At 38.3% G+C, this 24897-nt stretch overlaps 1 protein-coding gene across 8 annotated transcripts in view; it reads left to right on the plus strand.

Moving 5' to 3' along the window:
- The window catches only part of LOC149536178 (uncharacterized), a 203970-nt gene that overhangs the window by 169337 nt on the left and 9736 nt on the right, over positions 1–24897 (plus strand). The window lies entirely within an intron of this gene.

Genomic DNA, 24897 nt, shown 5'->3' on the forward strand with positions numbered 1-24897 from the left:
GCATCAGTAATGGACACAACGATAATGGGCATGAACTTGACGTCGGCGACAGAGACGACAACAGTGATGAACATGAACTCGACGACGGACACAAACTCGACATCGGTGATGGACACGACGGTGTCAGACACGAACTCAACGATGGACACGAACTTGGCATTGGTGACGGACATGACAGTGATGGACATGACGGTGATAGACACAACGATGGTGATGGATACCAACTTGACTGCAAACACGGACACGGACTCGATGTTGGTGATGGACACGACGGTGTTAGACACAAACTCGACGACGAACATGGACTTGGCATTAGTGATGGACATGACGGTGTCAGACACAAACTCGACAATGGACATGGACTCGGTGTTGGTGACAAATACGGACTCGACGATAAACATGAACTTTGTGTTGGTGACAGATGTGATGGTGATGGACACGATGGTGACAGACACAATGTAGGTGACAAACACGAACACAGACTCTGCGTTGGTGACGGACATGACGGTGATGGACACGATGGTGACAGACACAATGATGGCGACGGACATGAACTTGACGACAAACAGGGACACGAACTCGGCGATGGTGATGGAAATGACGGTGTTAGACACAAACTCGGCGACGGAGATGGACCTTAGCAATCGACACTGCTCTTATGATGGGCACAACTTCGGCAACTAATAGAGCTTCCTCAACGGATAGTGTGTTGGTGATAGGCACAACCTTGGTCACAACATGATCCGTCCATGTCTTCACAAGATCCATGCATGCAACCTCTTCATTTTTTTGGTGTTGTAATGTCTCCATCTTTTTAGCAACTAAGTGGAGTTCTTAGCCTTCATGTTCTCCAAAGGCTAAGTGGAGCATATGAGGAAATTAAATTAATTTCCTATAAAGTCGTTAAATAAATTGAAAATTAAAAGGTGACTTTATATTTAATTAATTTAATTAATTATTGTATTACAAGGGAGAAGCTTCAAGAGTGTATTAATTATTGGAAAGGGGGAAGCGAGAAGCACAATTAATTATTGTATTGCAAGGGAGGAGTTTCTAGAGAGTGCATTAATTATTGGAAGGGGGAAGCTTCTAGTACTTGCAATTAATTAATATTTGATTTCCTTCTAGAAGGGTGTAGGGAAAGTATAAATAGTGGTGGGAGCTTCATTGTTCAACATCAGATGATGGTGAATTGCATTTGATAGGAACTTGGATGTACAGTTTGTTCTTGGCATTAGAGGACATTTATCCTCTCTTGTGACATTCTAGACATCATTCCCTTGGGGTTTGGCCTTTGGAATCCATTGCTATGTATTTGATTTTATCATTTTGAGAACTAATATTATTTCAGCAGCAGTTCAATCTTCAATTTGCATAAATTCCTTCTTGTTCATGTTATGTGGATTGAAATCTATGCAAAGACAAATAATCGCTTTAAGCAGTTGGTTCAATTTTTGGGCATTTGCAGGATGCCTATTACAGTGGTATCAAAGCTATAAGTCTTGCCATCCTGTGGAGATCTTAAGCATTTATGTTTGAGCATGCGACAAGGGCTTTATAATTTCCACAATATGAAAGCAAGATAAAGTAGGAGTTTAGACTTGGAGAATGAACAGGGTAGTTCATCCGTGCAGAGGGACATACAATCCGGTCATACAGACACAGAGGAGATATTCTTTGAACAAGATAGTAGTATGAGTGACCGAGATGATAGGAATGCAGGATTAGATGGAGGTAGGAATACCGGTCCAAATCAGGAAAATGTAATGTTCAGGTTACCGGGTACATTAGAGGAGGGGTAGCGTATGCAACAAGAGCAGAATGGGCGAATGGATATGATGCAAGAGGAGCAGAATAGGCGAATGGATATGATATTGCAGCTTATGGCTAGACAAATGGGCATCAATATTAATCCAGGTGATGCCAACAATAGAAACAACAATAATAGGGGCAATTAAAATGGAGGCTGAGGCAACATTAATGGTAATAATGGACATGACAACAATGGGAACGAGGCTGATAACTTTAGACATGTTGCACGCCCAGCTCGAACAACTAGCTCAAGACCTCTTCTACCCACCTTCCCACTCAGGGATCCAGTTCAACCAATTAATGAACCACAGATTACAGAGTTATAGGATTAGTTTAGGAGGGATTGAGAGGTTAGTGGATCGAAGTTTTAGGCGGACATTTCTCTCAGAGATTACATGGACTTGAGGATGAGCCACATGCCCAGATCAGGAGGAAGAAGTCAAAACCTTGAGCTAAGAAAAAAAGTAGGGAAACTTTCTTTACCTTATTATGATGCTTCAGGGATGATGACCGCACGAGCTTGGGTATAGAAGATGGATACATACTTGCAGCTGAATCCTATGCCTGAGGAGGAGGCTATAAAGTATGCAACTATTCACTTGGATGGACTGGCACATGAGTGGTGGCACCATGGCATGGTAACCTTGGGACATAATTATATCACATCTTATGAGGAGTTCACTGAGAAGCTCATAGAGAGATTTGATACCAGGGATTCCGAATTACAGTTTAAGGAGTTGGCACAACTCAAGTAGTGGGGATCAGTTGAGACATATCAGTGAGTTTTAGAGGTTAGCTGTGTTTATCACAGATATTTCAGAGAGGAGGTTAGTAGTGTTGTATGGATGGACTCTCAGAACACTTGAGAGGTTGGGTCAAGGGGCATGACCTAGTTACGTTGCAGGAGGCCACTAAAAAGGCTCGTGACTTAGCACCTTCTTCATTTAGGAGTAGATTTCAGCACAGGGATTCTTATATGAAAAAGGACAAGGAGAAGGACAAAAAAACCTTTCACAAGGATGTTCAGCCAAAAAGAGATAAGTTGGATAATGACAACTTGAATGATTTAAGAAAGAAGAAGTTATCTTTTCATTGCAAAGAGCCTTGGGATTTATCTCATAAGTGTCCTCTCAAGGCTAAGGCAAATCAAATGGAGTATTTCTCAGCAGAGGAGTGACAGTCTAAGAGGGAGGATCAACACTCTGATTCAGATGAGGATAGCACTACAGAGGAGAGCAACATTCCTGAGGATGAGAAGTCATTAGCACGATTAACAGGGGCTCAGAAGGCAATCACATTTAAAGTCAAGGATACTATCCAAGGGCAGAAAGTGATCTCACTCATTGACACTGGGGTTACACATAATTTTATAGATGCACAATTGGTAGCCAAGAGAGGTCTACAGATTGACGAGCATGCCGGGTTTAGAGTCATGGTAGCTAATGGTGTCAAATTATTATGTATTTGGAAGATATCTAATCTTCACATCAAGTTTGGAGATGGCTATGAGTTGGAGGATGAGTTCTATGTGGTAGACATGGTAGACTATGATGTCATCCTCGGCATGACATGGATGGCCTCGCTAGAAGAGTTCACACTTAACCTAGCAAAATTGGAGATGAGGTTTCAGCATGAGGGAAGAACTGTTGTACTTAGAGGACTTTTAGATGGGACTTATAGAGTAGTTTCTTTGAGGAGAATGCAGAGACTTTTTCGGCATAATAACATAGAGTGGGCAGCGAAATGTTTCACTATGCCAACTTCAGAAGAGCCACAGGTGAAGAGTCATCCACCAGATATCCAGGAGATACTTGACAGGCACACTAAGGTATTTGGCAGATTCCACATGGGGTTCCTCCTAACAGGGGGATAGAGCATGTTATTGAGCTTGAGGAGGGAGCCAAACCAGTTATGATTACTCCCTATCGTCATCCTTAAAAACATAAGGATGAGATAGAGAAGGCAATTAAGGAGTTGTTGGAAATAGGGCATATTTGGCCTAGTAAGAGCCCCTTTGCTTCAACAGTAGTGTTGGTAAAGAAGAAGGATGGGACGATGTGCATGTGCATTGATTATAGGGCATTAAATAAGAAGACCATTAAGAACAGATATCCCATCCCACAGATAGTTGAGCTAATTGATGAATTGCATGGTGCATGCTTTTTTATGAAGATCGATTTACAGTCAGGGTATCATTAGATCAGGATGAGGGAGGACATTGAGAAAACAACTTTTTGGTGTCACTATGGCCACTTCGAGTTTTTGGTTATGCCATTTGGGCTAAGCAATCCCCCTGCTACGTTTTAGAGTTGCATGACTTGGGTATTCAAGGAGCAGCTTAGGAGATTTGTCTTGATTTTCTTTGATGACATTTTAATCTTCAGTAAGACTTGGGAGGAGCATTTACAACATCTTGAGATGGTGTTGTCCACTTTGGAAAAAGAGTCACTGTATGCCAAGAATCTGCGTGCGAGTTTGGGATGATTGAGCTACTATACCTTGGGCATATCATTAGCACAAATGGGGTTTGAGTAGATCTTGAAAAGATTAGGGCTATTGTTGATTGGCCTACTACGAATCTTACACAGCTTAAGGGATTCCTTGGTGTCTACGGGTTTTATAGGAGATCTGTTAATTGATTTTCATAGATCGCTGCACCCTTGACAGACCTTACAAAGAAAGGGGTCTTCGCATGGATAGGTTCAGCTCAGATAAGCTTCGATCATTTCAAGAATGTGATGTCATCATGTCTAGTAATAGCTCTACCAGAATTCACAAAGCCATTTGAGCTTTATTGTGATGTGTCAGGAGATGGGATTGGGGCAGTCTTGATGTAGGAAAAACATCCCATTGTTTTTGAGAGCAGAAGCTCCGTGGAGTGGAGAGGAGCTATTCCATCTATGATTGGGAGATGTTGGCTATTATGCATGCATGGGCCAAGTTTCGGCCCTACCTAGTTGGGGGAAAGTTTGTTATCAAAACTGATCACAACAACATCAAATATTTCATGAGCCAGTGTGACTTGAATGATAGACGATAGAAGTGGATTACGAAGTTACAGGCCTATGACTTTGACATTGAGTTTGTTAAAGGTAAGAAGAATGTGGTGGCAGATGCTTTATCCAGGAGACCTCCTATTTGTGCTCTAGCCAATATTATAGGAGATTGGAGAAATAAGATCATAGAAGAGTATGTGAGGGACACTTGGGCTTCTAGAGTAATTGCAGGCACCATACATGATGATCGTTCTGTGGTGATGGATGGATTGATTAAATTCCAGGGTAGGATATATTTGATTCCTTCATCACAGTTTAGGGAAGTAATACTGAAGGCATTTCACGATGCACCTATAGCTGGACATCTAGGGGTCTTTAAGACCTAGAGGCAGATTCGTGAGCGGCTCACATGGAAAGGGCTCGAGGATGATGTTCAGAAACATGTCAGGGAGTGTGTAGTTTGTCAGCAGAACAAGGGAGAACACACATATCCTGCAGGGTTGTTACAACCTTTGCCCATTCCGAATAGGAAATGGGAAAGTATTTCTATGGACTTCATCACCAGGTTACCATGAGTACAGGGGAAAGATCGCATCTATGCGATTGTTGACCGGTTGATGAAGTTTGCTCACTTGTTTTCTATTCCATCCACTTACATAGCAGCATAAGTGGCCGATATTTTCTTCAGATAGATATTCAAGTTACATGGGCTACCTAGTTTTATTGTCAGTGATCGAGATAGTAAATTTACAAGTACTTTTTCGCAAGAATTGTTTAGGTTGTGTGGTACAGATCTTAAACCTAGCAATAGTTATCATCCACTGATAGATGGGCAAACAGAGATTGTGAATAAATAGGTGGAAGGATATCTAAGGAACTATGTGACCGCACAACAGAGGGCTTGGATCAAATGGCTATATATGGGAGAGTACTGTTATAACACCACTTATCATATGTCCATCAAGATGATTCCATTCATGGCACTGTACGGTTATGAAGCACTTAGTTTCATGGATCTGGTTTTGGGGGATAGTAGAGTGCCCAAAGCAAAACACTTCTTGTAGGATAGTCAGGATATTTTGAGGGTACTCGAGGAGAATATACAACAAGCCTAAAATCAGCAGAAATTGTATGTTGACCAGCACCGGATAGAGCGTAGCTTCGAGGTTGGGGATATGGTTTACTTGAGGCTACAACCATATAGACAGTTATCACTCAAGAAGAGCGGAGCAGAGAAGTTGAAGCCTAGGTTTTATGGCCCCCATAGGGTGATTTGCAAGGTGGGTGAGGTTGCTTACGAGATTGAGCTTCCAGAGGGTAGTCGGGTGCATAATGTGTTTCATGTGTCAAGGCTTAAGAAAGCCATTGGTTAGAGAGTTGTGCCTTCTGCGGAATTGCCACCATTAGATGAGGAGGGAAAGCTCGTATCAATTCTTGAGGCTATTTTGGATACTAGGGAAAGGACTTTGTGAAACAGGTTGATTAAAGAATATTTAGTCAAATGGAGATATTTGCTAGAGGAAGATGCCACATGGGAGAGTGAGCAGGTGATACAGCAAACAGGGCTGAGATTGCTTGAGGACAAGCAATTTCAAGGAGGGCGGACTGTAATGTCCCCATCTTTTTAGCAACTAAGTGGAGTTCTTAGCCTTCACGTTCTCCAAAGGCTAAGTGGAGCATAAGAGGGAATTAAATTAATTTCCTATAAAGTCATTAAATAAATTAAAAATTAAAATGTGACTTTATATTTAATTAATTATTGTATTACAAGGGAGAAGCTTCTAGAGTGTGTATTAATTATTGGAAAGGGGGAAGCCTCTAGCAATTTAATTTTCTAGAAGCACAATTAATTATTGTATTGCAAGGGAAGAGTTTCTAGAGAGTGCATTAATTATTGGAAGGGGGAAGCTTCTAGTACTTGCAATTAATTAATATTTGATTTCCTTAAAGAAGGGTGTAGGGAAAGTATAAATAGAGGTGGGAGCTTCATTGTTTAGCATTAGGTCATGGTGAATTGCATTTGATAGGAACTTGGATGTACAATTTGTTCTTGGCATTAGAGGACGTTCATCCTCTCTTTTGACATTTTAGACATCATTCCCTTGGGATTTGGCCTTTGGAATCCATTGCTATGTATTTGATTTTATCATTTTGAGAACTAATATTATTTCAGCAGCAGTTCAATCTTCAATTTGCATAAATTCCTTCTTGTTCATGTTATGCGGATTGAAATTTATGCAAAGACATTAAAATCGCTTTCAGCAGTTGGTTCTGTTTTTGGGCATTTCTAGGGTGCCCATTACAGGTGTTCTCCCCATGTTGGTGTAGTAGAAAGATTTGGCAAATCCTCCTGGAGCGGTCTTGTAATGATGTCTTCATTCTCCTCATACAAAGCATCACCCTTATCGTTGTCATCCATTTTTTCCCACTTGTGCAAATGAGATATTAGTTTTTATTCACAATGCTTGAAAACATTACTGACCAATCTATATGTCGCTATAGAGGGGATACAATCTAGATTACGAACAAGCCATAACATAGATGTGATGGGTTGGGATATCTTATCCATCTCTTCAATGCACAAAATCATAAGACTCTATAGCAACTAGAATCTTAGTATCATGATCTTCCTTGATGGTGACCAAGAAGTGATGAAACATAGCATGGACCAAATTTTACAATTCGAGATCTAAGAGAAGATTACTCACTTTGACATTTGCACAATTCTTCAATATTGTAGATCTCCTACCAAAAGGGTCACTACTGAAGTCATCAAGACTCTGAAAGATGTCAACTATCAATTGCAATATCTGTATCATGGTGTTATCATCGTACGGTGCTTTAGGAGCCAAAATTCTCAAGACCTCGTTGAGACATGCTGCAACTGTCAATCTTTTATCCTTGTCATGGTGTCTCAAAAGCCTGGGTTGACTTAAGGCATCTTTAATCGGTGAGAGGATTCTCTGTATAAATCTTGAAGATAATTGGTCCACTTGACAGAAACATACTTCCAATATATCTAATGGAAGATCAACACCCTCACTGAGCTCTTTGCCAATCTTTTGTAGTGCCTTCAACCACCACTCTCCACTGTTCGGGGCCATAGTGTGATCCAAGTACCAAAATCTATCAATCATCCCAATAGGCTGGCAAGATCACCAGCTCTGATACCACTGTAATGTTCCCGAATGGTTTAGGAGATGCTATGCGGCCATTGCTCGTGTTGCGCGGCCATTGCCTGTGCTGTGCGGCCATTGCTCGTGCTACGCAGCCACTTTCTCGAACGGTTTCGGAGATGCTCCTGTGCTACGCAGCCTCAGCCTGTGTTGCGCGGACTTAGTTGGCCATGTTGTGCGACCACTACCCGTGCTGCGCGACCTCAATTGCCCATGCTGTGTGGCTACCACCTGTGTTGCGTGACCACTTTCCCGAACGGTTTCAGAGATGCTCTCGTGTTGCGTGGCCTCAGTTGCCCATGCTATGCCGCTACTACTTGTGTTGCTTGACCACTTTCCCGAACGGTTTCGAAGATGCTCCCAACGGTTTCTGCTCAGATACCACTATTATGTTCCCAAGTACAGAGGACTGTGTAATTGGCAAAGATGAGGCGTGAATAATCCGTACGCAAATGAAAAGATCAGCCATACGATGCAATGGGGCCCGTACGGTGGAGGAAAGTGGAGAAAGTACAGAGTTGTTGAGAAGTCCTTACGGTGCCAGAGCAAGGCGCACGAGAGGTTGTACGGTATCCACAGGAGGGTCGTACGGTGAAGAAGTAGGAGCCGTACGGAGGGTGTGTTAAGGTGACTCCTGTATGGTAGAGATCAAAGGTCGTACAGTGAAGGTGTTTCAGGCCGTACAGTGCAAATGAAGGGCAATATAGAAGTTTGGAGGAGGGACAATCATCAATGAGTATTTGTGTCGGAAGTGATACAACCACAGCAATGACAACGATTTGCTCATAGAAACATAATAGCAAATTTAGATGAACTCCAGACAATAATAGAGACTTGAATACAAATAATCCTTCAATTAATATTTGCCAAAGATGATGCTTCGATTTGCCAGATCCGAGCAAAGTAATACATGCAACAACGGAATAGGGTGAGGGTTGAATCCCATCGAAACTGCACGAGCCAAATAGGGAAGATCTTTCACTTCCAAAATGGCTAACGATCCAGAACTCCAATAGGAATTCGCAGTACATAGAAAATAATCCAAAAGCATACCCAAAGACTACCTACAAGCCATGCCTAAATACCTGTCGAGAAACTTTCCGAGGGTGTACAAAGATAGTCGATGACGACACAAACTACGGAAACAAAATAAAAATGGGTTCGAGATATATTAAATCAATCGGAACCACAAATACAAATATTAACTTGAGCCCCATCTTAATTAATTAAAGTAACTAATTAAAGGTCCTTATATTATTTAAATTCTGGGACCAATTAATTAATTAATTAAATTTAATTATTACATTAAAATTTGGGGACATGACAGGTCAGGGGTAAATGTCTTTCCAGAAGAGACATGGAAGAAACTTGAGAAGCCCACTCTATGACCCCCAACCTTCAATTTATTGAGTGTAGACCAACAGGGATAAAACCTCATAGGACACTGATGGCCCAACAAGTTACCATCAGAATCATCCGTGTTGGACTTCATTGTGATCCCACTCAAGAAGAAAGGATATGATGCCATTTTAGGTAGAGGATGGCTAGTGGTTGCAAAGGTAAATCATAATTGCAAGAAGAATACCCTATCCATGGGAAGTGGTAGAATAAAGTTTGTCATTGATCTCCATACATAGACGGTAAGCTAAGAATTGCATCATCTTTAGAGTGTGAGTCTGATAGAGAGCATGGTGGAATGGATGAGGGTTGGAACTAAATGGTACCCATTGAGGAAGGTGTATTAGAACTCGAGGAATGTTCAAAGGATGATGTAAGTTCGATGAATGGATTCTTTCTTCCATTGGAAGATGGAAGATTAGGAGTTCTTTCAGAGTTGCATGTTGGGGGTGGAAGAGATAGAATAGGGGTTGAAGAAGGATTTGTTTTCGCTGGAGTATGGAGAATATAAGGAAGGAGAGTCTTGTGTGAATGAGAGCCCAACCTGCAAATTTGACACGAAAGGACCAATCAAGTATGAAGAGCCATTCTTGTAGATTACCAACCTTAGGGATGAGGAAATCTCATGTAACATATTGGTTGGGTACGATTGGATTCCAATATTGAAAGCCGTAGCATTCAAAATACTCATGGACTATAAGGACGTGTTTTCCTAGACTTACAAGGACCTTAAGGGTGTACCACAAGAGTTGTGCATGCATCGCATACATTTGGCACCTGGAGTCATACCTGTACGGAAAAGACCCAATAGGACAAACAAAAATTATGCCGCCAAGGTAGATGAAGAAATTCAATGCATCCTTGAGGTAGGGAGTATCTTTAAAGTACAAACAATTGAATATGTATTATCCGTAGTAATCTCATTAAAGGAGGCAAACTAGATCATGATTTTTGTCAACTTCAGATGCCTAAATGCCATCACTATAAAGGATCTCCTCCCTATCTCCTTATAACCCCTCTGAATTGAAAATTGAACTCTAAGTGTCTCCAAGTGGCGTTGGGTAGTGAAAGTGTTATAATTTCTTATTTTAAAGTGGTCATGTTACTAGAAAATGACCTTTTTCCTCATAGACAAAAATCTGTTCACTGAATTGCCCTGAGACTAAAGAGAAAGATTTAGAGAATTTTGAGACCTTTCCAACGAGCTATCACACCATAGGATGTGCATCCAGATGAGGCCAAAAACCCCTTATTACTCCAAAATGGCTAATAACTTTGTTAGCCAACTGGATGATTCCTGCGGTTCCTCCCACCTTCCAGATTCATAAGGCAACGATGCCAAATGAGCTTAACAAGGATCGAAATAAAGCAAAGGGAAAAGATGGAATTCGTACTACGCAAGAGAATTTAATTCTGGCACAGCAAGCCGAACGCCGACGGAGATTTCAGAAGATTGCCAATGGAAACCGTAGCGCAGAAGAATTGTTGGAGGAGACTCGGCAACGGGTGCAATTGGTGGAAGAAGCATGGGAGGAGTTCTTGAATTTGTGTTCGCCGAAGGAAGAAAATTTAAACGGAAGAGCATCAACTCGCACGGCTCGCAGTGCCGAGGGAGCAGGAGCGTGAAGTGACCTCTTAGTCCAGGATAGACTTCCGCGGGAAACAATTTCGGAGGATCCTTCTTCTTCACCAAGGTTCATAGCTGTCGACACCTCCGGTGCGGGAGTGCAGACCGCCGGTGTGGGAGTTCAGACTGCCGGTGCCGGTGTGGGAGTGCCGACCGCCAGTGTAGGAGGCAAACCTCCAGTGTTATGGCGGGACCCAAAGAAAAGCTGTCGAAATTTGAAGGTGATGGTACAGCTGACCCCATCTAACATTGTAAGACATGTGAGACGATCTGGCGAGCAAATGGAATCACAGATGCCGACGAATGGGTCAGGCAATTTTCGGCAACCCTACGGGGTGTCGCGATTGATTGGTTTTCGGATATGGATCCGCAAAAGCTGGATACCTGGGGTAAGATTAAAAAGGAGTTCCTAGCGGAATTTAAACTCTTGTGTGACGATAATGAAATCGTAGCAGAGATTTTCAATACAAAACAGGGGAAGCACGAAACTGTCCGCGTCTACACCAGGAGATTAAAAGACTTAATAAACAAAATAGAAAACACCACCGGAACCATCCAGTCGGCTAACAAACTTAGCCTTATTTAATTATTAAACACTAACTTAGGAAATATTAAAAATATAACCCAAATAGCTACAAAATGCCCAACTGACATCACAAACCATAAAATCATCTTGTCACCTGTCTGTGACTAAAGTCGGAAATCAAAGATCCACTGGCAGTCTCATCCCTAAAATCTAGGGATGCTCCTAAAATTTAGGAAAGAAGCCCTATCCTTCTGAAACTAAACTCAAAGAGTAATCTCATGGAGACCCAACCCTGGGCAAGATCATACCTCCTAAAAAGTAGGAAATGCCTCCTAAAAACAAGGAATGTCTCCCAATTGATCAATAACTGCCAAAACATCAAGTCCCCAACATTGAATAACCATACTGGGTCTCTATCCAACCCTGTCGGCCTACAAGACCCCATAATAATCTGACTCACATGTCTCTGCTAGACTAAGCTAAAAGAGGGGACATGACAATTCTACTATCACCTACAATATGTTCTAATCTTCCTCAGATCATTGGTTCTACTCTATTATATTTCCTGTTTGACTGTGGTGCACCGAGGAGGATTGCTTGTTATTTTGTGCTTACTTGTGTGAATGAACTAATTGTCTGAATTTCCCTTAGTGCCGTTGGTCACACAAGACAACTGACTGTAGTAAAAAATAAAATAAGTCATTGACTATAATATGAGATGTTGAGTGTAATATCCGGACGCTGTCTAGAATGTTCCACCTTCCTTTGTCTTGTCTGCACCTCTACTTCTAGCAGCATTGGTGATTCTCTATTGTAGTTGTTTCATGTCTTTTACTAAATCAAAAATGCTGAGTGGACCATTCCATTCTCCATGCCTCACTTGTTATTTGGTGATCACTGTTAATGAAGCAAGGATATGCTTCACCGCGTACACCCTTTCCTGACTTAGATGCACGTTGACTTATATTACTCTCGTTGTCTGGACAATGTCTCAATGAGTTTCTTTTCTCTGTATGTTTTTGGAGTATGGTTGACGCCATTCTCAGAGATAACACCAAAATATATATATATATATATATATATATATATATATATATATATATATATATATATATATATATATATATATATATATATATATATATATTAGAGAGGAGTATTTGATGTACAGATCCTATATTCTCCAATCATTTAATCTCATTTGACATACGCCTTTTCTATGAGGTATCTCAGTAGTAAATGTATCTTCCAATTGATTTATCTTTAACCATAGAAAAGGGCAAGTGCGTATAATTGATCTTTCATTCAATGGTGCTCTCCTAGCCTTTGGCGACAGTAGAGTTTGATGCTGTATTTATTGCTTTCAATGATTAACTTGTTCTCTGAAACCTACTCAAGGAATCGTTGATTTTTTGAAAACTGATTTGGATGTCCTGTAATGTTCCCTTAGTTTTCTCCCCCCTTTTTCCTTTCTAATTCCCTTTACCTACCATATAAGTATCCAGATAGATAATGATTTCTCAACGGTTGTGACCATTCTCTATAGTCATATTATTATAATTATTTAATGCTTAACATGTACTAATCATATATTTAATGATAATATAATATTATGTGATGAAATAATTAACATTATTTTAATATTTCATATGCAAATATTATCTATTCTATTTTAATAATAATATGTCTTTATATTTAATATTATTATTATATAATAATATTAAATTAATCCTTTTGTATATATTAATGAAATATACTTCTTCATTATAAATTAATACACTATATTATAGTTTATTATTTTATTTAATTGACTAAATAATTATTTACTATTATTAGGTTTTATTAAACATAGAATAAATAATTATATCTAAATATCTATTTATTCATTTGTTTAATTGTATATTAACACTATTATTGTTAAAATCAATCTTAGAAATGGGGACATTACATTGGCATTGCATTGATGGAACACAATGCAAAGGATAGTGCAAGAGTTGTAGGGTACCTTTTGGGTTAATATTGTCCTTGGCATTTCATGGGTGTCACATGGTTGAAAAGTTGTGCAACATGATCTTGGTGTTGGATGAATAGTGCATGATGCACAGGTGATGGATGATGTGAGGAGCTTCTTGCAACTCTGCAATAAGTTTATTGGAATGGCACAGTTGATGGATGATACGAGGAGCTGCACATGGGGTTTCATAGTGTTACTCTTGCACGAGTGACTAAGGTTCGTGTGTGGCTCTACATGTAAACATGTAGATCATCATTAAAGGCAACTGATTCAATTGATTGTTAGGAGTGTGTTTTAGGCACAGAACTAGCAGACAGGAGATTTTAAATGGGATTTTACTATATATTTGAATTTCTTTTTAAAAGTTGCATCTGTTTGAAAATAAATGATGCCTCCTTTTAAGTTCATATGCCAAAGTTATGGTCTTGTAGGATTTTTAAAATAGGTAAATGGCATTCTTTTTCCATCAATGGCAGTTTCATTTTATACTGCTACAAAAGTATCCAGGTTTGTAACTCTGTACAAAGAAACATTTTTCCACCAATTGCATATGTGACGAGGAACACCCTAGAGACACCTTGTCTTCATATTCTGGGCTTTTGAGTTTCTTGTTTGACCCTTGAGCATGTTTTAAATATGCCAAATAACATTGAAGGTTAGAGAAGACAAGGAATGCAATACGATTCATACCAAGTGCTGGAAAAGTATGGCAAAGACTGCACCTCCAAATGAAGGATAGTATTCAAGTTTTCCAAGAGAACCAATGATCCATTGTAGATTGCAGAGAACATCTGCAAGTGGTAGGAGTCTATTTTAGGATGCTAACTGAAGAAATGTTGCATTTTTGAAGGCTTCAATAAGGCACTGAGCTTGTAAAACTGCAAAGAACGTGGTTGGGATAAAGCAGCAATGTTTCACTTCTCTGTAGTTTTCCACATTCTTTGGTTACATATTTCCAGTTCCTGAAATTTAATTTACTATTTGAGATACCTAAGGGAGCATAAGAAACAGGTTGAATGTGTGGGAACAATGATGTGCTTTATTCCTAAAAGCAACTCAAGTTTTTTACAAGCTTTATATGAAGGGAAAGAGTAACACATCTGTATACGCTACCATTTTGTGGAGTTGCGTGAAGATTCTCATGAATGGTAGCAGCATGGTTGGGGTTTGAAACATGACATTGAATGTAGCATGCATGGATTCGCTTATTGAAATTCATGATGTATATGGCAGTCAAAAGGTCTGTAGAAAGCATCCTGTTTAAGTACTTTGAGTATTGTCTTAGTAGCATAGGACTTGAGAATAACATATAAAGAAAGTAAATCCATGATTATGAGTTGTGAAATAGTATGGGGATGGCTGATGTGCTAAGTTAATTATGTTGTAATTGGATTGTTAGTTCCTCATGAGTACTTTGTTAGTTGGTAGTTTATGGCCGTTAGTAACCTTAACCAACCAAGGGCTTCTATATATGTACTTTTTTGCTGGGAACAATCTGGGAGTCATCATGTACTTATTTGCATATCATTGGAGTAAAATGCATGCTCTATGTTTCTGGAAACTACATTTGTCTTTGGTGTTCTATATATTGTAAGTTATATTCTTGTTTACTTTGTGTATTAAACAAAGTAAAGAGACTTGGACCCAGCTTGGACTTGGCAAGGTTAACTTGACTCGTGACCCGGCTCGGACTCGCCAGTGACAAAACCCTTGAAATTTAGAGTTTTTTAAGGATTTAAAGAACATTCCATGCACCCATTATTGAATAAAGCTTAAAGACACAATAACATCATAAAATAGAAGGTAATTTAATCACATACATAAACATACATCGATTACATAAGCACAAAGGTAAATCACTAAATAGTAGTTGAAGGAAATAAAAAACATAGATATATGAAATTCATGAAACCCATCAAATTGCATATCAAATCTATAAAATCCATCACATCAATAGTTATCATCAAATGTTCTAGTCATATGTTAAGTTAAACAAAAAGTTAAAACAAGACTATAGCTATGGCTCCTAGTCCTCATCCTCAGCCTTAGTATAATCTATAATATGCTTCTTAGTAAGGCGTCTAAGGTAGGTCCTGGATGACTAATTAGCCATAGCTTCAGCCTATGAGGTGCCTCTAGGATCAACTGTAGTCTCTACCAGTGCCTGTGAGGTGCCACTAGAATCGATTGTAGCTCTCTCCTTCTCTGCTGCCATAGCAATGGCCTCAACCTCTCTATCTACCTCATAAACCCATTCCAAGTCCTCATCATCAAAGACAGGACCAGGAGCCTCAATGATTCACTCAAACTCTAGATCAACCTCGTCAAGAGTAATTAGAGAGGTGTCACTATCCAAAATCTCCTTCGTCCTGATACATAGGGTGCAATGCGCAAAGACTAATTCATTCATTTTCTCCATAGACAACCTCTTATGCCTCTTCAAGTGGATGTGCTCGAACATACTCCAGTTGCGCTCGCATCTAGAAGCACTACATGGCTAGCTCAACGTGCAGATGGCAATTTGTTGAAAGTTTTTGGTTGAAGGCCCAAACATTTGCCACTGTCTATCTGAATTTTGAAAAAAAGAAAAAAAAAAAAAAAATTAGTGTTATATCAACCTTTAAAGCTAAAAAGCTAGAAACTAGATAGTATATATGTGCATCACTGCATATTGTATAAGGTGTAAGCTGCAATTTTTACCTAGCTGCGATTTTGTACGACCTCCTTTGCAAATTTGACTTAAAAAAATGAGCCATGTTGCATTATTATAGGCATCCATCTCAAGCAATATACTTGTGGGATTAGTGGCCATCTTCAATATCATAGTGTATAGGCCACTAAGAACCTCCTCATCTGCCTTGAAATCATCATGGAAACGATATGCCGAATTGTGGTAGTAGGTCGCTACATGGATGGGCCCATGAGGTTGATTTTGCCATCTCCTAACAATTATGTCCCAAATAGGGCCATACGTGTCCTCAACTCCTACATATTTGGATCTAATACCGTGCTTTGTCCTATCCATGCCCTCATATATGTAGCCCATAGCGGGCTTCTCCCCGCCAACAACTCATAGGAGGGCTACAAGGGCTCAATGATCTACAAAACAATTAAACAAAAAAACAATTTAGTGAATGATGAAACTTTGCAAAGTTGCACAATGAAAATAAAACAAAAATATGTATGAGATAAATTTATTTATAAATTTTAAGATTTAAGCTTTTAAAATTTAAATTACCTCCACAATCTTTTTACATGGCTCCCAAAAACTTTCTTCACCATAAATGCATTTTGTTGCATCTATCCCTGCAGGGGTGGTGGCAAAGGACGAGGAAGTCTATTGTGGACCAACAAACATGCACCTCAAAGGTAACCGTGAACTCAGCAAGGATTTTACTATGATAAAATTAGAGTCAAATCTTGTGATACTGGAACGAGCCAACTCCTTTCCCTCTGTGTATGCCCTCATAATGCTGAGGACCAAGGCATGATTATAGATGAACTTGTAAAGATTTTTAGCCTTATCAAAACATGATTTCACCCATTCAATCTTGCCAATATCTTCTAACATGAGGTCGAGGCAATGGGCCACACATGGAGTCCAAAAGATTCTTAGGTGTCTCTCCATCAAAAGTTTTTCCAGCAGCAATTTTAAATTAGATAGTAAACAATTAAAAATTTAGGTGTGTTAAAAAACTTCTAATTTTCAAAATTAAATGAAAAGCTAAAATAAAAAATTTAGAAACTTAAAAGTTAAAAGTTTACCTGCAGCAACAAAATTAGCTGCATTATTAGTCACCAACTCGACAACATTCTCTTCCCACACCTCCCTTATGACCTCAATAGCCTCTCATTAGTGTTTTGCATTTTTGACATGCGAGGAAGCATCTATAGGCTTCAAAAACATGGTGGATCTTGAAAGTGGGAAAAAACAAAATAATTATCATTGAACAATCAATAAAACAAAATCTTAGTTATTCAATAAAGCATTAAATTTTAGACTTTGAGAAGTAGAGGATGATGAGCTACCTCCGCTAGAAACAAGAAAATTTAGGAGAGTCCTATTCCTCCTATTTATCCATCCATCCATCATAATGGTACACCCCGTTTGGCTCCGAATCTTTTTATGGTCCTCCAACTCAAGTTTCATTTCCTCAACCATTTGTAGTAAGAGGGAGCCACTCAACTCATTTTCAGCGGGGGCTTTAAAACCTGCACCACCGATGGAAACCACATCAATCGTCCCCTGTCAATAAGGAGTCCTATTACATTTATAAAAACATTTAAATTAGCTTATTTTAACATTAAGTTAAAATTATAAAATTTTATTTTCAAAGTTGAATTAAAAAAATTAAAAATAAAACTTAAAACTTAAAACAATCATATATAAATGAAGTTGAACTACCTCGCTGCTATAAATGGAATGTTGCAAAAAAACCAAAACTTGCAAATTGCTCTTCTTCCAACTTCATAGATCTCCCTATTCCAGCCCAGCTCTCAAGTGAGGATTGTGCACTAGGAGTGGAACGTGGTACAAAAAAATTGTCCAACCTAGATTTTCTGACTCTAGGACAAATGGTAATGCTAGTACTACTATTAGGGGCAGCGCCACTAGCAGTGCTAGGAAAAGATGTAGAAGTAGTAGTACTAGTAGAAGCACTAGGATGATAGGGGGAAAGGGAAGAACCTTCTCCAACACAACCTATTGAACCTAGGGGTGTAAAACTAGATACAAAAGCAGTTTCAGATGAGGGTGGATGAGAAGTGGAACCAATCTGAGCTAACTCTGCTAATTGCTTTTGTCTTGATTCCTTTTCTTGTTCATATTTTTCGAAGGCAACATAGCAAAAATGTTCACAACTTTACAAGGCTCAACATCATGACCACGTATGCCAACAATATGGTATTTTAATCTATTTATCCCCCTACTATCTTACAAAATAAGCATTTTGTTTGAGTTCTACCTCTACCCGGAAAGTCTATGGTGTACTTCTAGCAGTCATCCTTTTTATTGCCTTTAGAGAGCTTGGGTTTTTTAGCAGAGTAGCCATTATGAGTAAGGAAAAATGTCAAGGTTGCTACAATAAGACTTTTCAGACCAAAAATTACCATTTGAGCATTGTATTTTATGAAGATTTAAAGGAAAACAGAACCATACACATATAGAAAAAATTCATCCAAAAATTCCATAAGCATAGAGAAAAAATCATCTAAATCCAAAAAATCAACTCTCACCTCTTTGAAATGAGTTAATAAGTGTTGAGAAGAGCTCCTATCAACTCCTTGATGATCTAAATGCAAGTATATAGGTGCTCCAATGTCACAAATGCAAGCTTTTCTCCTCATCCTTTCAGGTGGTTGCAAAACAATGGCACTCTATTACTCTTTCTTTCTTTTTCTCACACTAGAGTGTTATGAAAGCCCTTTTAGGGTTATAAGGAAAAGAAAGACAAAAAAATATTAAAAAAGCAACCATTAAATTTTTTTTTCCACAACTCCAATGCTCAGCCGTGATCGGGTCATGACTGTCATGACTCGCAAGTTACAACTTGACTCATCAAGTAGGTGAAGGCAAGTCAGGCGAGTCGCTTGACTTCATCCGACAAGCCAGGGTCACAAGTCAATTTGACCCAGCGAGTGTAACTCGACTCACCAACTGGAGAGACTCGCTCGACTCGTGGCAAGTCTCGTTACTCTAGTATTAAATAACACAATCCAGTTGTAGTAAATATTTGGTGTTGTTGCCAATATGGAGCCTGGGAATATAAGTCATAGATAGGTAGGATAGCAGTGTAATGACGAATTCGATCATCTACTTCAAAGTTTGCCAACATTTCTTGTACATAACTTCATTACCATCTATGGCCTCCAAGAGGAAGGTCTCAGTAGCAATTTGGACAACAAATACTGCAATGGTATGAATAAAAAAACTATAGGGAGGAAGAACATGACACTGTTAGCTGATTTACCTCCAAAAATGAATGCTTGTGCAGTCAAACAAGGATATCAAATGTATTCTAGGTAGTTAAAAAGTAGCAAAAAACCCAAGTCCGTCAAGAAGCATAAGTTGCAACATCAATCATAGTTGTAGTCGAGAGGAGAGGAAATCTCACTAACAATGGATAGTTGAAGAGTGTGTGGTAGATCTTGGTTGACACCTACGACTCCAAGTCAGTAAATCGGTCAATGGCTAATTGCTGCCAAGGCGGATCATAATTAGAAATAGAAAATTCAAACTTTTCTTTGAATGCCTTCATTAGGGCCTCTAGGAGTTTGTAGATTTGTCATCCAACTCAATAGATTATTCAATGGCTTAGTGAGAAAAGACACTTATAAATTGGCACATATTCGAGCGACAAAAATAATCTAGTAACTAGTAATTGGAAACATGACAACAAAGGGGTGTCATACAACAATGCCCAATGCAAAACACTCAGCAGATGAAAAGGTATAAGTGAAGTGACCACAACATATGACAACCAAGCCTCATATGGTAGGAAAAGACCATAGTATGCTAGGACATCGGCATAAAGAACATTTCATTGAACATGTATGGTACCAAATCAAGCGGTTATTGGAATATTTCTTCATATGATAAGAGACATGTCCCAAAATTTTTCTAGGCCATAGGGCTAAGCGATTGCAATACACAGACCAGAATCAGGCTGTACAAGGAAGTAGCAATATTTTTAGGACACAAGGAAGGTGTTGCTTGATTGCATGCAGGGAATAGAAGTCGGTGTGGAAGGTTGTATGTGAAAGGAAGTGGGTCGTACAAGAGTGAGCTATACAACATACTAGTAAGCCATAGATAGAAAGTACCTGCAACTTGTGTGTGATTGGAAATTCATGCTTGGGAAGAAAACACAGATCATATGCTTGGGTATTTGGCAGGCAAGACAAAGGTATCAAGGAGTATAGATGCAAGTTGGGCCATAGATTAAAATATCACAGGTATCTCTGTGATAACTTATGATGAGAAAATATCTATGGCAGGAAACTCTTTTAACTTTCGTGTCAATACTTATAATAGAGAAGCTTGAAAAATATTGGAGAGATTCTGCAAAAATATTGGCAATAAGTTTGCAAGTTATCATGATATTGCATGAACTTATTGACAATAGACTGATATACACAATGATGACCTAGAAAGGGGAAAAACGTAAAATCTTTGATTGCTAAAAAGGTTTGGAGAGGAGAGAAAGGGTTTGGAGGAGAAAGAATGTTATTTGTAGAGTTCTACAGTGAATTATTGTGGATTTGAAGCGGATTCAAAGATTTTTCTCAAGTGAATTTGAATCTACATGCAACTTTTCATAATTCTTTTTTGTTTCTTTTTTAAAATTATTTTGTCTTGTCTTAGTTGCTTCTAGATTTATACAAACTCTAAATACCATTTCCGATGTACTTTTAACTCATTTCAACATGTAATGAACAAAATCTAACACCATTTTTATCAACTTTTGTAAATTTTTTCATAGTTTCCTCAATAATCTCATTTTTCTTAAAGACTTCATAACCTAACAGTTTTGTTTTATTCTTTTAACTTTCAGCTATTTTATACTTATATAAAGTTTTAAACTAATTTAATTTATTTCTAATTTTAAAAAAATATCTAAATCTTTGCCTTCAGTTGTATGTGTAAGTTGATTCTTCATTAAAATGACGAATAAGGATACCTCTACAATTCAGTTAGTTGTAGGTTCTGCTAGTGCCCTAGTAGATGCATGGCCATTTGGATATGTAGGCACACACACAATTTTAAATTCCCATTCAAGACCTTACAAGAACTATAACAAAATATATTTACATTCATGCTTGGGTTCTCCACTTAAGAGAGAACAACCCTAGGGAAGGAGTTGGTTAACTTACAGTCACAAGGTTTGGAACAAGTTTTCTACGTTGCAAAAAGTTATTACTTCTTTGACCTCTTCAAAGCATATGTTTGTGAGTTAAACATGGCAAGGGGAGGATGAAACACTCAGATCCTAGGTACAATAATTGGACTTTTAGAGTTCTTTACATACATGATAAGTAGTTCTAAGTGACTACGATATATTTTGACCTTGCTCTCTATTTCTTTAATATTCATCTTGTAGATACTTCATGGCGAAATTGTGGTGGAATTGTAGACTATCAAGATATTTCTTTAATATATCAAGATGTAGACTATCTTGATATTGCACTTGTATTTTCTTATAGTTTTGTAAGGACATTTTGCTATATTTAGTTTGTTTCAGAGTTCAGGCTATTAGAATCTGTTTACCAGCCATCAATATCCAACATGAGAATGCAATTTTGTACCCTATTTGCATATATATCAGCTTGTTTGGTTTTTTAACTCATTTATTGACTCATTAGATGCATCTTCTTGTTGATTTTTGCCAAAAAAATGCATTTCTAATTAAATTTGATCAAATTTTTAAGAACCCAATATTTTCCTATTTTCTTGATATCTTTTTTTTGTCCTCAGCGATAAGTTGCCAATAATGATTTTTGAACTATGAGTTGGGTGATGATTAGCATAACAGCTTTTAGAGTGCCTTATTTTGAGACCCATTGAGCTTTGTCGAGTGCAGAAGTCTTAGTGATGATGAGTAATAGCAAGGGGAAGAGACATTCCCAATCTGACATTACAAGAGGAAATCCTAGAGGCAATGATACAATCATAGCTGATTCCTCACTTGGGAAAACCTTATAGGGAATGAGTGCAAGAGTTGGTGGTAGAATGTAGATGAGGGTCATTTGTTGAAATTTGCCCTTCACCATGCGTAGGTGGAACAAGCAATCCAACTCCCATTCTTCAATTAAAAATAGTTTACGCAATACCTACATGCCATAGTAGTTTATTATAATTGGATAGTCTACAAAATCAGTATTTCCTATAGGTCCTTTACCTTCACTAGAGTGCTCGGTGCCATCGAGAGCTATTTGGGAAACGCACAACAAAAAGAGGGGCTCATCAAGCAAGTTTGCAGGAAACACTTAACATAGGAAGACTGTGATAGTATATAGGGTTCAAGGGGAAGCTGAGAACTCAAGGAAAAATTTCTAGCTACTACAAAGTGAAAGTGTTTACTTGACTTCCTCAAGTGCCAACTGATTGGTGTCATCCATCTTTTGTTGATGTCTTTTGGATGATTGATTTCATGATCCAATTATGGGCAAAATTGAAAACTAGGCGAGAGCGCTATTAGATAGAATCCATGAATTTCGATGTTCAAGACCTAAAGCATTTTATTTGACCTAGTACACCATTGCGTTATTTTTTGATGCAATTCATACATAAGTGCTCTAGATAGATGGGGGTGACTACAACTAGTGGGATAGTTTGAACGAGGGTTGCCAACAACATTTTGTTTGGCTAATTTGGAAGTGTAGGCAATTGGGGTGGAAACCATTCCACCAACAATGTAGCCGCCAAGGAAAAGGAAGCATCATGAAGAAAGTGGTGAGTGTGAGGCTATTGCAATATCCTCATCCTTTGAGGATGCCACTTTCAAGAATGCCAGTCTTGAGCTCACCAGTGTAGAGGATGCAAGTAGAGTGTGAGGGGCAATTTGTTTTATGTTTTTTATCTTAGGGATGGCCAATTGTGGAGACACCCAACCATGACAGCGGCATGACACTCATTGAAAACCATCAAGGTAGGAAGATATGCTCGAGTTCTCACAACACTTCATGGCACAAAGGTTTGCTTTAGGGAACAATGGACTCTGATAGGTAGAGGGCGCTAGTGGTGAATTGTGTGCCCATATTATCAAAATGCAAGACTAGCTCGCCTAGCAGACCTAACTTGCCATTGTAGAACATGAGTGTCATATGTCTTTGGAGGCCACCTTGGCTGAATGGGAGGCTTGGACAATTGAGCTAGAGAGTTGAAAAGTTCGCAGAGCAGGATGCTTACTTAGCTAAGGAGCAACAAGAAGGCTAGGACCCAAGCATTGGAGCAAATTTAGAGTAACCTGATGGAGGTAGTTCTCATGGTTAAAGTGTCGAGGGAGCTTGAGCTTGTGGCTAAACAGGACTTGGAGATCCGCATGGACAGGAGACCTTCACTAGAGACTCCACTTTAGGAATGTCATATCCTCATTTTAAGATAGAATTTTAATACTAATTAGATAATACAATGTTACTAAATAAATAATAAAGTTATGTTAAAACTAATACTAAAATATAAAACAAGGAAATAATAATTATTTAATCTATATTATTAAAAAAATTATTTATTATTATATTTTAAATAATTAAAAAAATAAAAATTTAATGAGTAAAGAAAGAAATAAAATTAAATATAAGAGACAATATTGTAGAAAGTATATTAACTTTCTAAATAGAATTTAATAATAAATAAAATTAACATAAATAAGTTAAGTAAATAAATAATATAAATTAACTAAATCTAATGAAAATTTAAGATATGTTTAACAAATAGACACGACTCCTTAAAATTAAGATATAAAAGGGAGGAGAGTTTATTTTAGAGAATAGAAAAAAGGAAGAGAAAAGGAGAGGAGTACAAAAGGAAAAATGGAACAGGAAAGTAATATGAAGAAGATAAGGAAGTGACTTTTTGAAAAAGTACCAATGATATTGAAAGGATGCGAACTTTTGAAAGGGTCATAATTATGAACAGTTGTGTCTTTTCAAAAATATTTTGATTATAAAGTACTGGGACTTTTCCGAAGGATTTTAGTTATGAAGTGTTGTGACTTTTCAAAAGGGTTATAACTATGAAGTGTTGTGACTTTTCAAAGGATTTGTATTATGAAAGGTTGTGACTCTTGGAATTTCTTTCTTTCCCTATAATTAGAAAACGAAGAATTTTGGAAAGTAAATATAGAGTTGAGATAATCTAGAAGGAATAATTTATTAAAGGGACAACTAAAGATAGAGCCACATAACTATGGATTATATTTATTTAACTATGTTCATAACTTTATTTGTATTAATGAATCATACTTGTGGATAATATTGCGTTAACCTATGGGTTAGCACCATGGATATTAATAAGACTCGAAGCATGGAGCACGTGAGATATTAAGATCTCCATTGTCTGCCATGGCCAAGAATAAATGTGAACTTGAAGCATGGAGCATGTGAGATATTAAGATCTCCATTGTCCGCCATGGCTGAGAATCAATATCAAAGCATGGAACATGGAGATATTAAGATCTGCATTGTCCGCCATGGCCGATAATCGATGTGCCAAAATATTCTGATGTTATCAACATATGCATATGTGAGTAGCCTTGAATAGAGGATGCCCTTTCAAGAAGAATCTTAAGGGGCGCGCTCCCAGGAAGATGACAAGGTAGCTATGAGCTAAGAAGCTTGACTTGGAGATG

The sequence above is a fragment of the Cupressus sempervirens genome, chromosome 10, assembly GCF_028749045.1.
Source record: "Cupressus sempervirens isolate cs-2001-9-10 chromosome 10, ASM2874904v1, whole genome shotgun sequence".
Classification (NCBI taxonomy): domain Eukaryota; kingdom Viridiplantae; phylum Streptophyta; class Pinopsida; order Cupressales; family Cupressaceae; genus Cupressus; species Cupressus sempervirens.